The sequence below is a fragment of the Cavia porcellus genome, unplaced genomic scaffold (genome assembly GCF_034190915.1).
Source record: "Cavia porcellus strain 051 isolate PalLab524CR breed Dunkin Hartley unplaced genomic scaffold, mCavPor4.1 scaffold_5, whole genome shotgun sequence".
Lineage (NCBI taxonomy): Eukaryota > Metazoa > Chordata > Mammalia > Rodentia > Caviidae > Cavia > Cavia porcellus.
In genome coordinates this window covers 45,943,522-45,959,407 of record NW_026947488.1, presented here as the reverse complement: position 1 = coordinate 45,959,407, position 15,886 = coordinate 45,943,522, and the positions used below count along the sequence as shown (strand labels likewise).

Sequence of the window (15,886 nt, the reverse complement as noted above, 5' to 3'; positions counted from 1 at the left end):
GTGAGAAAAAATGTGCTCTACTCTAGTTGTATATATGCATACATTCACCAAGGGTTATGGCTGTGTCTAGATGTTCCCCCAACCCCCATGAAGTCATAGGTGGGACTTTTCAGAGGTGGCTGGATCTAGAGGGTGTGACTGATTCACGGTTCAGTGTTAGGATTAAGGGTGGTAGGTTTAAGGGTATGAGTGCTATCTAGCCTAAGAGTAAGTACACTAGATACAGAATAAGAGACAGGAAAAGCCTTGGCTCTAGTTACTTGTAGTTGGTCTTTTGCTATCTTCTGCCTGCCAAGAACTGTTTTTTCTCCATGATGCCCCTCTGCCACGCCACCCTTCCTTGGAACCAGCCAGCTATGGACTGAAACCTCTACAAACTGTGATCCAAATAAACATTTCCTCCTTTAACTTGTCAGTGTCAGGAGCTTTGTCTCAACAGCAAGAGAAATGTAACTAAGACAGCAGGGATACCAATATATCAACTGACCAGGAAAAATAACTTTACAGGACAAATAAATACTCAGATAAAAGTACTCCAAGAGTGTATACATAACACTCAATAAAATAACACTAATGAACTTGCCAAAATATGAAATGAAGACTTGATCTTTGGTTGGTGTTATATTTTTGAAAGGAAGGCCTAGTGGTGCTGAATCATTATTTCACTAATCATGAAACTTCTCTAAGGCTCATGACTCTTTTACATTCAAATTAAACTTTAAAATAAAATTAAAGCAGTGAAGAACATCTTTATTCAGATTTAATGGTAGACATTAAAGGACTCAAAACACATGGAAATAAGACACTCATACAATGTGAAGAGTTGTGGAGGACAATAGGTTTTCATTACTCCCCCCTGGAGTCAGTATGCAACGCACACTCTTGGTTGATCCAAGCGTGGCATGCAGTTCTAACTCATTCCATGTGACGTCCTCCGACTAGTGTGTCGAGGAAGTGAGTGTGATTTGGCCTGGAACCGTGATGTTAAAATACCACCTTATTGTGAAGTTATAATAATGCACTGTCCTTGGTTCTTGTTCTGCTGCAGGAAAAAAAAAAAAAGGTCCCTTTGTTTCCTCTTCTGATTGATATTATATCCATATGATGGAACTTCAGAAAAACTGGTGAACTGAAACACTTAGGGAAATTCCATCAAATATTTCCAATATCCATTAAAATCTCCCCCGCCACATATGCTATTTCCACAAGAGAGATATTAACCAGAAGAATTTTTCCATTCACCATGTATGATAATTCTTGGTTTTGTGTTAAAAATAAAGAAATGTATTTTAAAATTTGCCTATCTGTACTAATAAATGGCTGTACTCAAGAAATGATGTTAATTAATACCATGCTAACTGAATGTTAGAACAGTAACTCATTTTAAAATATGGATGTCATTTCTCTTACAAAAAATACAAAGAATTAGCTTAGCAGTGGTATTGGTCTTTACTGAAGTGTGTTGAAAAGAAAGAGAAATGTAATCTGAAATAATAGCTGCAGGGACCTCACATCGTAAAGCAATAGAAACTCAATGTATGGGGAGCAGATAGCTCATATTTACTTTTAGCAATTTACATTTTAATGCCTAATAAAATAGATAGCTACCATGCATTTTTGGGGGAAAATAGGTCCTTTTCCTAGGGAATCAAAATAAACTTTTAACAGTATTCCAAAGAATCAAAAGAATTTCATATGAATTTTCCATATCTACATCCCATTGAGATAAAAATATCACTAAGCTCCTTCTTCCTATTTTATTTTTTATAAAACACTTCCATTGTTGATGAAGGAATGATAATTTAATTACATCATATATGAAGACCATTTTATATGACAAATATTAACTCACTACCTGAGATGTACATATTAACTATTACTCCTATTTTGATATTTAATCTCTCAGTGTGTGAATGACTACTATGTCTTTTTTGTTGAAACATATTTCAAATTTTTACAACTTAGATTTATCAATAATTTGTTTTGTTAGGGTTTTCAATTCAGGCAACATTGTTAGAATGTTACTGTCTTCTACAACATGCTGAAAATACTCATCCAAGTTTTCCTCATATTTTTATTACTTTTGAAACACTTTTTATTTGTTTGATTTGCTTTAGTAAAATTAATATTACCAGGGTATTATTCTAAGGTTTACTCAACTCGATACTCAGGTGTCTTACTGTTGTTTGATAAATAATATCTCTTTTCCCCTATTATTTTGAATGTCCGCAATAATTATAAATTCAGTATATTGATCTGCTTATTCTTGAACTCCCTTTCCCAATCTGCTGGTTTCCTCTGAGTTATGGCAGCAGAATTATGGTGTTTTAATAATTGTAGCTTTACATTTTCTTCAGTAACTGCCAACAATTCCTTACGCAAATTTTGAATAGAAATCTGCAACCATTTGTCCTACATTTATCAAGTGCTTTTCTCAGAATACTGAAAACTTAAGGGAAGTTGAAGGAACTTATAGATATTTTATTATGTCACAACCCAAGTTTGGCAGTCATAAAAGCACCATGGCACATGTATGCATGGTTTTCTATTGCAGTCATTCTACAGGTATATATATATATAGTCCCCTGCTCAAAATTTAGTTCAGATACCATACACACACACACACACACACACACACACACACCAAGAGCAAGAGAATATGAAAGTATTCATTACCTACTTATGTTACTCAAGAAAACGGTTTCTCAAGAAGCTGGTTGTGATAGAGGAAGGATATTTTGGATAATTAAAATTGAATAACATAACCATACAGATAAAAGGATAAGTAATAAAGAGATGAAGTAGTATGCTGCTATTTATTGATTACACTGCATGTGACAATGCTATTTTACACCATGTACATAAATTATCTTTTTAGGGGGCCAAGGCTTTCTTTCAGTGACACAAGTACCTGCCTGGCAAGCACAAGATCCTAAGTTTGATCCCTAGTACCAAATAAGTAATTAAATGAATAATCTCTTTAATCCTCCAACATTAACATAATACATGAATTTCTAGTTCCATTTTATTGATAAAAATGGAAGCGTTAGGCTGATTGAGGAATTTTCCACATCCTTCAGGTGATAAATTTTGGCTTTGAACTTAGTTCCTATTTCCATGCTCTTTAAATTCTATGATCCAGTACTTCAGGAACATAAGCATTTTTCTTATTTAGGAAATACCATGCAAAGTGCAAACATATCACTGTCTGATAGAGAAACAATGTGAAATATATGGATAATTTCATGTAACACTACATTTTCAAGGCCCAGGCAGTGACTAAGCTAACTGAAATGGACTTGAGCCACCATCCAGAAGAAAAAGACTATGAAGATATGAAATGTAAATACACTGTGAAATCCTAGGTTGTATGCTTAGACCAGGAAGAAAAAAAACATTAGTAGAATAAATAATGAAATTCCAAACAATCTGTTATTTTGTATTAGACCAATGTTAATTTCTTAGTTGCACAATGATTAATGCAAGGTGTTAAAACAAATGGAAACTGCATAATTGAGTGTGAAGAGTAGGGTGAACTGTAAGCTTTAATGACATGGGGGGCTAGTGGCACAGGGCATTATCTTTCCTTGGCACCAGGAAACTTCTTTGGTTCAGCTATGGTGTGTGAGCATTGACACTGGGGATACTCAGCATCCACGAGGATTTCCAGCCCACTGTGCAAAGCTTGTGCGTTTAAATTGCAGGCTTAGCAAGCCCTCATCAAGCTGTAGTTAAGCCACAAAACACCTGTTCTGCAAAGGAATGTTTAGGGGCTTTTACACAGGGGTTAAACTCAAACAAAGACCAGGTTTAAATAATCTTCTGTTCCATTTTTTCCAAAATTTAAATAAACTGTATATAGAAATCATAATAAATGTACTATTTTAGGGTTTCCACAAAATATTTACTTTAAATATTTAAACAACACCATCTATAGAATGTGCTTTTCACCCAAAATAAGCACCAGCTCATTTGACAGCTGTTAGTGGATAAAAGGACTGAAGAGTAAGAATTCACATCAAACAGGTTAAATCCCATCCTTTAATTGTAAAGTTAGAATGACGCAGTCGTTGGTCATTAGTGCTTCATTATTGGGAGTGTAGATCTACTCTTTTGTTGTTTAGAGTATATAAATGTTTATGTAGAAAACCTGCAAGGTATGGATATTGCTCCTTAGTTCAAAACACATTGATAATTATGGGTAGATAACAAGGATCTTTGAGAAATTTCAAGCTAAATACTTATTTCAGGATGCCTTATAAACAATTAACATGTTATATTTTTGTCAAAGCTTTATTTGTTCACTGGAAAATGTACACTACATCACAGAATACATATTTAAGCCCTTGCCAGTTATGGAACTCTAGTACCTAATTTGTCGTTGGCTAAAACACTTCCTAAAAATCTCGACTGATGATGCTTCTAAGATTCATGTGTGCTGCAAGGTATTTTCATTTTAATCCTTAACTAGATTTGATAAATTTTTTTGCCTGGAACACAACTGTCTTTGACTAAACCATTGTCTGAAGTTCTGTCAAATTATATTAAAAATCCAAATCTAAAGGAATCACAGTTAGATATAAAAATCTTAAGTGATCAGTCTTAAATATAGATCTAGCACTTATTTTTATAAATGAAAAGAGTGAGGTACAAATATATTAAATTACTTGGCCAATTTTACACAATCAAGTTGTGATATAGCTGAGTTTAACATTCAGAGTTACCCAGGACTACTTTACTCATCTATGAAACATCCTTTATTTCTTAATCCTTCAATATGTCAGACACTTATTCTGCATGTCCTTGATTAATGGGAGAGAAGAGGAAAGATATCTCATGTTTTTATACATTGTAACATATTTTTCACAAATACTGAAATATCAGACAATGCATCTTTTGGAAATGTCCATTTATGAATATTTTCTCCAAAAACATAAATAACAATTTTCCAAATACATAGCTGCGATTGTGGAAGATGGTTCTGACCATAAAATAGAAAAAAAAGGTTAAAAAATATAAAGCTAATCTCCCTATTTGAGATTAATCCAAGTTCATTTGAACTGTTCTTTTCAGAATATTTAAATGTGAGTTGTTTAGTAACTGATCATTTGTGTAAAACTCCATGAAAATCTTACAAATACTGTTTTATGTTTTCACGTTGATGGTAACAACTATGAGAAACTATGAAAAATTTTCCTTTTTTCCCTAAAAATAAAGAATTTCACATCTAAACTGAAAATCAAAAAGCTTCTGGTTAATGTCACTGATAGTTTCTATAGAAAAGCTAAACTTTACTTAAGATGTAATAAATACTGATGATGACAATAATAGGAAAAAATAAACTTGTGTGCTATGTTGCTAAGCACTTCATAATTATTATTGCAAACAATAATCTCTATATTTAAGAATCCATTATTTTCTCAATTCTGTGATAAAATAATGAGTTCCAGAAATTTTGCATGGCTTTTGGTAGATCCTGGCTATAGAAGCAGGGAAGCTGTTTCCAGATTTCAGTTTTCATCTGTAGATTCTCTCCTCACAGCATGTATTCCCTACCAGTCTTGTTTTAACTCTAGGCTTTTGCACAGCACCTTACAAAGAAGCTCAATAAATGTTACCTAAGATAGATGCACAGCCACAATTACTTATGTCCTGAGCTAAACAAGCACCTCACTTTGCAGGCAGGTGTAACTCAGCTAAATTCAAGAACTCTGACTTCTTCCATGCACCTGAGAAAAACAGTCCAAGTGCCTTTGATGACTGAGTTCCTACACGTCTCCCAGATAGTGTATTTGACCTGAAAATCTGAGAACTAAAGCAGTGAAGCATGATGGGCATAGTTTGGTTATAACTTCCTTGTATGGAAAGTTCCCATGGTTTCAAGACATACCATTAAATTGCTCTCCAATTGACTGTTTTAGTTAGAAATCTCTTCATTTCACTACGTCCTTCCATACCCACGCCACAGGATATTAAAAGGCTCTGTTCTTGGCCGGGCCCCGCAGTAGATCCCACTTTAACATCAGAATGCAATTAACTTATTCTGCTCCTGTGAAGGGAGCAGCCTGCTGGGAGTTTTAAACAAATTCATAAATTTGTTGGTTAGGAAAGGGAATTTGCCAGCTTCCTCTGTATATTTTTTTCCTGCATACTACACGCCCATAGAGCTATATCTTTGTGTAATGGCTGAAGAGAGGAAGGATAATGGCCAGCTGCTCTGGACAGGAGTGGAGCGAGAGGGGCCTACCTCCAGCGTGCAGCTATGAGGTTCTTTATAGTAAAGAATTTGCTTCTCAGTAAAGCTCTTTATTCTTTGCAACAGGTTGGTGAGAAATACAAGAAACTAGTGATAGGTAAGGAAACGGTCATTTTTTTCTTTTTTGCTAGAGTATCAGACAAAAATAAGTGTTTTCCAATACAAACAATGTTAACTTTTCCCTCTTTATACATCAGTAGTTCTCCAGGGAAGCACGGAGACAAGATGGGATCCTTCAGGGACTCTATGAAACCCCAAGTGCAGTTAGATGTGGTGGTACCTGCCTCTGATATTAGCACTCTGGATGCATTTTATTCATTTTTAAGAATTAATAATATTCTATTGTGCATGCATATGAGATAATTATAGATTTACATACAGTTTCAAGAAACAATGCAAAAGTATCCCACATAGCCTTTCCCCATGTGCCCCAAAGTTAACATCTTGCATTATTCTAGTAAAATTTTAAAACCAGGGTCAGGGATATAGTTTCTAGGCATAAGTGCCTGTCTGGCAAGCACAAGGTCCTGAGTCAATTCCCGCTACCAAATATACATGTGTGTGTGTGTGTGTGTGTGTGTGTGTGTGTGTGTATATATATATATATATATATATATATATATATATATATATACAACCGGCAATTTAAGGATTTAATGTTATTGTAAACCACTGACTTTAATCACCTTTTGCTATTGTATTTAGATGGTTGTTTATGTGTATGTGTGTATGTGTGTGCTTGTGCACACAAGAAGGTACATGCATATTTAGCTCCTTGTACTTTTATCACATGTGAAGTTTTCTTATGCCATACTTACCTATGTCCTCATTTTAGTAAACTCTGATAATCATTAATGTGCTCGGCATCTCTGTAATCTCATTAAGTCAAGAATGCTACAGAAATTGGAAGCAGACAACATATCACAACTTGAGATTAGTACTTTTCATTCAGCATAATTCCCTGAAGAATCATTCAAGGTGTTGAATTTTTTTCTAGGATTATCCTGCAGTATGAAAGTACTGCAATTTGCTTAATCATTTACCTGGTTAAAAATATTTGGAATGTTGCTGATGGGCTATTAAGAATAAGTTGCTATGAATACTGGCCTACTAGTATTTACATGAATATGTTTTCCTTTCTCTGAGACAATAGCCTAGAAATTCAACTATTGACTTCTTTAGTAATTGTATGATGAATTTTATTTTAAAAATATTTCATTATTGTCAACAAACTATTATTTGACATTCTTACCAGAAATGTGATTTAGTTTTACACTGTCCTTGCTTGTATTTAGGTTTTATTTCTTCTTTTCTTTTCTTTTTCCTTTGTATTGGAAATTGAACCCAAGAACTTGTATTTGCCAGGCAGGCACTTATGCTGCTGAGCTATATCCCCAACCCTGGTTTCTTACTTTTTAAATTTTATCAATTTTTATATGTCTGAAGAGATACCATGCTGTGCATCAAACTGCATTTTCCAAATGACCAATAATGTTCAATATCTTTGTGCTTAGTTGTATGTGTAGATTTTTATGACAATGAAATATATGATTTATCATTTTTTCTATTTTCTTACTTAACTTTTTAAATTTTGAGGTTTTTTTTTTATTAATGGTTTGAGTCCTTTGTCAGATAGTGTGCCAATATTTTTCCCAGTCTACAGATTCTCAATTATCATTCAAATGTATTTTTGTAAAAGAGAAGTTTTTAATTTCACAAAGTTTAGTTTACACACACACACGCATATATATATATATATATATCACACACACGCATATATATATATTTATGTATATATGTATATATTTATGTATATATATATATTTATGTATATATATATATATATATATATATATATGCGTGTGTGTGTGTGTTTAGTGTACTTGTAATTTAGGTCTAAGACTGTTCAATATTTTCTACTTTTTTTTTAGCCAAGGTTGGTGACCAGATACCATTATCTCAGCACTTACGACCTTGAGGCAAAAGGATCACTGTGAGTTCAAGGCCATCCTGAATTACATGGTGAGACCATGTCTTAAAACAAAACAAAAGAAATATCGTTTTACCTACTACGATGACTTCTGTGGTCCATTTTGAGTTACTGTTTGTGTAATTTAAGAAATTTAGGCAGAAATTCTTTTTTCCTTTGGCCCATAGATGCCAACATGTTCCAGCAACTACAATGAAAAATTTTTCCTTGGAATGTTTTGGTTTTATACTGGCACATAGAGTACTTAGACGTTTTTACTTCGTACTTAAAACAAGAAAAGAAAAACCCTGAATAATATAAATATCTCTATATCTATAGATTTGATAGTTTACATGAAGTGAACTAATTCCCTCAAAGATATTATCTAACAAAGCATACTATAACCAATTTGGATTTATTACTAGAATGCAAGGTTATTTTAGCATTTAGTGTGAAGTGTCAAATTGAGTGGATTTAGGAATTCCCCAAAGGATTGATGGAGCACTCTTCTGGTTGCATTTACGAGGATTACTGAAACATGACCTTGGGGTCTGTATCTGATCCTTTATCATTTCCACTATGGCACTGTTTTCCGTTCTTTTCCCAACAGCATATACTGACAGCCTTTGCTATACCTACTCCCTTCTGCCATGATGTTCTTCCTTGGAAACAGTCTACCATGGACTGAATTCCTAGAACCATGAGGCAAATTAAACTGCCCCTCCTTTAAGTCATAGGCATTAAACATTGTAGTGTATTTCTCAGTGATGTGAGATCTGATCTCTGCAATTATTTTCACCAGTACCATAGTCTTCTGATTTCTATAGATTAACTGCAATCATCACTACTGAGTAGAAGGATTTCTCACACTTTTTTCTTTCTAAATACTATTTTTGATTCTTTTTAAGTTATGTAGTTTTCAAGGTAATACTATTAGTCTGTCTATGTCTAGATTTTCCCTGAAATTCTCATATGAATTGCATCAAATGTATGATTGAATTTAGAAAGACATAGTATTTTACTACTTTGAGTTTTCCAATTCACAAATGTACTGTCTTGCAATTTATTTAAGTTACCTTTGATTTTTTCACCAGAATTTTATAAATGTTAGTATGTTAAGCATGTGTATGTTCTAAAGTTATAACAATGTATTTTATTTTCTTCAGAATGATAGTAAGTCTTTTAGTACCCTTAATTTTTTCTATTTATTTTTATTACTACTTAGTCCTTTACTTTTATTTGTTGGTTTTTATATTGTTACTTAACTTAGCCCATTTATTATTTCTAGAGATTTGTCCTGTTTGTTTAATTATGAGGATTTTTATTTTTTATCTTCAGTTGATCCTGGATTTTCAACATGATCAATGAAATGATACATTGTGACTGTTTTATGTCTTTATTTTTAATATTATGCATCCTCATTTCACTGTGCCTTGAATAGAATGCTCATTAATATGCTGAATAAAATCATACAACCCAATATCTTTGCCTTTTCTTCATACTTAGGGAGAGAATACATTCAGTCTCACACCATCAAATATATGGTTGGTAGTAGGATTTTTTGTTAGATAGTATTTATCAAGTTAGGATATTGCTCTTTTTTCTAGTTTGCTAAGATATTTTAATATGAATAAAATTGAATGTTTTTACATCTTTGTCTGCATTAATTAATATGAGCATATACATTTTTTTATTTGGCTTGTTGATATGGTAAATTACACTGTTTAAATATTGAATCAAAGTTGCATATTTGGAATAAATTCAACTTGATCATGGGTATAAATATTTATATATTTCTGAATTTGATTTGGTTAGATATTGTATATATTTCTGGATTTGATTTAGTAAGATAATGCTGCTTCCATCTATATTCATGAGGGCTATTGGTTATAATTTTCTCCTTTTTTTCACTCTTCTGATTTTGGTTTCAGGACAAAACTTGCTTCAAAAATGCATTAAAATATATTTTTACATCTTCTACTTTCTGGAAGAATTAGTATAAAACCTTTTTCTATTTTTCCTCTAAATGTTTGATGGAATTGTTCAGTTAAACCATCTGAGCTTGGTTTTATTATTAACAATTTTCTTTTAGGAATTTTATTTTTTAATTGTTATAATTTCATCTCTGATGTATTACTTCTAAGTTTTTGAATTTATGAGTATAAAGCCTTTCATAGTATTGCTCTATTGTTCTGTTAATGGCTTCAGGATGTATAATGGTATCCTATTTTTCTTTCTGATAGTAGTGATTTATGTCTCCTCCCTTTTTGTCTGTCAAGCCTTAGGTCCAACCCCATTTACCTTATCTAGTTGTGTTACATGTGAAATATTTGATCTGCTTTCCTTTATATGTTTCTCCTTCAACTTGGGTTCTGTATTTCAGATGTAAGGGAGATCTCTACGACTCAAATAACATCTTGATCAAGTCTAACTTCTGTTCATCATTCTTCAATGTTCAACAGTTCTGCATGCAAATTATTTAAACTTAGAAAAGCTTCCATGATTTACTTTCAGTTGAACTTATAGCTTACTACATAGTTTGATTCCCGGTATTCTGATCAGATAAGTGTACTTAACCTCTGAACACAGGTGTGTTTTTGCATATGTTCTAAGTGTTAACCAATGCTACTACATACATAAACACTCAGCTTAATATACGTTTATTTCAACTGTTAGATTTTTTTTTTACATTCTTCTCTTAGAGAAATGCTCTCTTGTCAATGTGAATACTTTTTTATAAAATTGGATGGAAGAATAAGTGCATAAATGAACACAATTCATGAATTTTCTCCATGCTCATAAAAATAGGCACTCATTTACATTATACTCTAAAATAGACACTCATTTACTAAATGATTGCTGAATAAATGAATATCCCCTCTGTGTGCATAAAAGATCGTGGGCTGCAATGTACCCTCTAAGACATTTTTATGGTTTGTCTTGAGGATTTAAGTAGATGGTATTTGACATTTTTGTAATTTAATAATAATTCCGCTATACTTTCTTTTGAAATTGTGTTTCATATGCAAAGTACACAATTTCTCTTCATATAAACCTCTGACCACTCCTTCTACCTCAGAGGGGCATATCATCATATTTTTGTCTTATCAAATCAATGTAATTTATTTACTTAAACAAGACCTGAGACTAGAACCTTACAATGCTTAAGTGGAATATTTGACAGTCAGTCTTCTTTTTCTTATATGTTACCCAGCTGAGCGTTTCTTCATCTGCCAGTAACTTATATATAATGACAATAATCTCCTTCCAAATTCAGACTAGATGTTCTCCTAGGAGAAAAAAAGATTTCTTAGCCTTGGGTAATCCATGGCAGACACTAATGTGTCCACAGGTAGATAATGTGAAATATTACAAAAGTAAGGAACTGACCCTTGTGAGGGATTCAATTTTTTGTTTTGTTTTTTTATTTTGTTGTGTTTTACTCTGTTTGTTTTGTTTTGAGGCAAGGTGTCACTCCGTAGTTTAGGCTGGCCTTGAACTCACTATGGAGTCCAGATTGACCTTGAACCAGCAGTGATTGTCCTGACTCAGTTTCCCAAGTGCTGGGATTGCAGTTGATTTGAATACAGAGTACCCTCAATTAAATTATCACAGTAGCCACATATACTCACAAATCAAGCTTTTACACCGATGCTAATTAAATTTTCTTCAAGAATTCAAACTGTTTATTTCCTAGACTTCATATCTTCCAAATAATAAACCAATCATTTGTTTCTCATCTTTACCTTCTGGGTATCTTAAAAGAGATTATATCTTAAGAAACATGCTGGCACACATATCTGAAAATATTTCATGTTATGTTTGTGGCTAGAATCTGTTCAGCAGCAAAAGTGCAAAAAGCCATTGGGTGCAATTCTCAGAAGATCCTGCAATGTCTTCCTGGGTTCCCTCTTTCCTTTCAGAAATCAGATTCATGAAAGAAAATATAATCTCTCCATTTTCAAATGGGGACACCAATATTTTTCATATTTTGGTTTTGGCAGGATTTACAAGCAAGAACTAAACCACTTGCAGGTGAGTGTGGATAATCCTGTCTCCATCCATGTGAAGATGAAGGAAAACGTGGTCCCTTCCCCTTACTCTAACGAGGAGGCTCTGCCTCTCGAAACAGCTTTGGCAGAGGTTGTGCAGCAGCTGCCATGGAGGTAATGCTACCAGTTCCGTGGCTGGACAATTTAGATCATGGATGATTGAAAACTGTGCTTTCTTTTTCTTGTATCTCTACCCTTGTAGTAATATGCAGCTAATAAAGCGAACAGGGTAGAACCGAATGAAGATTAGGACATGCCTCAAAAAACCAGCTTGATGACTAATTCATCCTAATTAAAAACTGAACTCACTTCTACCACATGTAAAAATACTGGCAACTAAAATGAATATGGATGCTACATAAATGCTGAGCTATTGTGTCACATTCATTCTCTTTGTCCAATGAAACCACAAAATTTTGTTGTTTTCATTTTTATTTTTACTTTATTTTTCTTTGCAGTCACTAACCGAGTAGTCTTGATTTATTAAGCTATAATTGTGTGAGAACATTATGAATTGTATAGATGTTCATGTTTTAAAAGCTTTCCATTCTCTTGTTTCTCATAAGCATATAAAAACAAATTAGTCAAATTTTTTATTTTTTTGTCGGTGAAAATTTAGAGAAGGTAAATAATGTGAAAATTATTCTTTTTTCATGAGTTTGATTTAGTAATGATACCAATTTCCTTTGTATTATGCTTCCTTAATTTTCTGCTATTCTATACCAAGTCTATTTGTGTATAGGTTTGGCATTTTAAGGTTGAGAAGAAAAACTATTATGTATAATGTAAGCTTCTCATTTTTAAAATTTCAAAAAGATACACACGCACATACATATATGTCTCACTTCTTTTTTGATTATGAAGCATCTGCTATGAATTTTGTTAGATTTATTTTGAGATATTTTGAATTTTTCTATTAGTTATGGAGTTTGTTTACTTTAATTTGTTTGCATTGATATTTAACTCCTGACTTTATTACTGGCCAACTCAGCATAAATTCTGTTGTTTTAGAGAAGGCTGACCTGACTCATACATAATATGAAAATATGAAATCATTATAGAGCTTAGAACTGGAAAAAGGCATTGAAAATTACATATCAAGTTGCAAGTTGTTATACCAATTAAACATTTCAGGACCAGATAAATAAAATGAATCCAAATTACCTGAAATTTCAAAAAAATGTGGCTCCTGGAAAACTCATTCAACAACTGTTTTCTTTTATCTATTTTGTCTAAAACAATCAAAAACATAAAACTTAAATGCACAAAAATAATAAGAACATAATATTTTGCTTTGTACAAATTCCCCATGAATGCTTTGAACAAAGTATTCAGTTTTCTAGGGGGACATTAGTCTCTATCAGTTTTAATTCCCTTAGTTTCACTTCTTTAGTAGACAAAAACTTACTTTGCTGTTAGAAAGATTCTTGCCAAGGTGCAAGAATCCTTTTACTCTTTAGTATAATTGAGGTAAGTGTGATTTATTTTAAAAGAAACTCTTAGAAAGAAAAGAAAAATTGGCGCAAAAATACAGCTGCATGTGGATTTATACAGAGCTTATTTCTTACAGTAAGGAACATCTAAACTCATGTTGTCTTGTAGGACATCATGTATGCAGTTCCTGGCCTTGAGTTTTTCTGTGTTCTAAGTTTGCTCAGAACTAACTATTTCTAGGGCGAGCTCCTCTTTCTTACTACTTGAAGGAATTTAGAGTTCTGGCATGGACTTCAAACTTCGTGTTTTCAGACTTCCATGGGTTACAAATGTGTTTAAATATTCTAATATTATTACCACGATGGCTGGTGTGGTGGGGAAACTCAACTCCAGGAGGGTTTCCTACTACAGCTTCAAAACAATTCATTCTGGTTCAGGTGTTAACAGCAAACCCAAAAGTCAACATAAAAGTTTTTTTTTTTTTTTTTTCCTTTTCCTATGTGGCATTCCAGGCTGTTCCCATCATCCTGACTTCAGGATTGGTCTAATTTTCTGAATCAGTTCTTATCCACCTACTGACTGGTGTCAGAGACCTAAATAATTATTCACAACCATTCTGTCCTCTGAGAACAGATACATGAGTTATGTTTCGACTTGGTTTCTATATAAACTTGTGACCTTGTGTCATTTCAACTACCTGGGTGTAAGATGTCTCAATGGTAAAATGAATCCTGGGAACTGGAACTTGGAACAATTTAAGGCTTTTCCAATTTTAGGATCCAATTTTAGGATAATAATCTTTTATTATCACATTATCTAAATCAAAGGGAGCTATATAACAACTTGATTCTTCTATGTCAGAGGTTTGGAATATTTTGTTAATACTTTGCCAGTTTACAAACCAGATTCTATTTAACAACTTTCATGAAGCAAGAAATAATTACTTCATAGTGAAAATCATGCACTTTTAATTTTCTTTTCTTGTGATAGTAAAGACTGAACTCAAGGCATTTCACGGAACACATTTTCAAACTTTTATTAATTTCTTTTTATTTTGAGATAGATTCTTACTAAGTTGCTAAGTTGTTCAGGCTGGGGATGAACTCATGATTTCTCCTTCCTCAACCTCCTGTAGTGCTAACATTTTAGCCCTGTGCCACCACACTGGGCTTGAATCAAGCCTTAAAATTTCCAATTACTACAATGGATTTTCCACATGTAAAGATAAAGTTGGCTGTCAAAGAACTTCCAAAAATTGGCTTCAGTTCTGATTAGATTCTCATAACGTAGGATTGAGTTTCATAAAGAACAATAATGTTAAAATCAGGGAAGTCTGATACGAAACCCTAGTTCTATGAACTTTGTTTATAGGACCTTGCAAAGCTTATTTAATATCTGTGACCTTCCATATATTCACCCATAAAGCAAGAATGATAACTGTCATTCTATAAGATTAGTATAGAGATGAAATATGAATATGTATGTTAAATATCTGGTATATATTTGAAACTTTTAAGTTATTTATAATCTCCCCTTTCTCCTTATTGTTGCTTTATCTCTTAGTTTGCATCATTTAAAGATAAACATATCTTTCCCCAGGCCATTGTTCCTCCAATCTAAATATATCCAGTATATTTAGTGTTTTGTTCTCCACATTCTTGAGTAATAGTCTTTCTCTGTTCATGCTCTTTATAACTTGTCATTCCTTTCCCCCATTAGGTTAAGGATTATTAAAGGTATGAAAAAAGTGTGTGTGTTGGGAGGGTCTGTTTCTGTTTGTCTTCTTTGGAGACTAACTTTTCTCATTCTTGTACCTATAACAGGTATGAGCACCCACCAGTGTTAATCTTCTGCAAGGATATTAGAGACATAATGAGGAAAGCCAGAGTGTCACATTCATGTTTTTCATAAGGAAGCCATCTTTATCCAGAGCCCCAGGTACAGAATTAAAGAGAGCCTGAATAAATTAAGCCAAGACTTTGCTCAGCAAAGCACAGATGACTTGACCACTTATTTCCTATATAGGGGAATATTTCCCAAATATGGGAAATAAATGGCAGCCATTTTACATCACTAACTTTGTGAGATGGTCTGCTACACCACTCATCAGCAAAAATAATAAATGATTCATATTAGGAAAATACTCCATAGATTTTATACATTACAAAAGTAGCC

General features: G+C 33.1%; 1 long non-coding RNA gene across 1 annotated transcript; it reads left to right on the top strand.

The window, feature by feature from the left end:
* Positions 1-6,081: 6,081 nt before the first annotated feature.
* LOC134475885 (uncharacterized) lies at positions 6,082-15,649 on the top strand. Its single transcript, XR_010047213.1, has 4 exons — positions 6,082-6,353; positions 8,188-8,278; positions 12,230-12,391; positions 15,535-15,649. It is a non-coding gene; the product is annotated as an uncharacterized LOC134475885 (long non-coding RNA).
* The last annotated feature ends 237 nt before the right edge of the window (positions 15,650-15,886 follow it).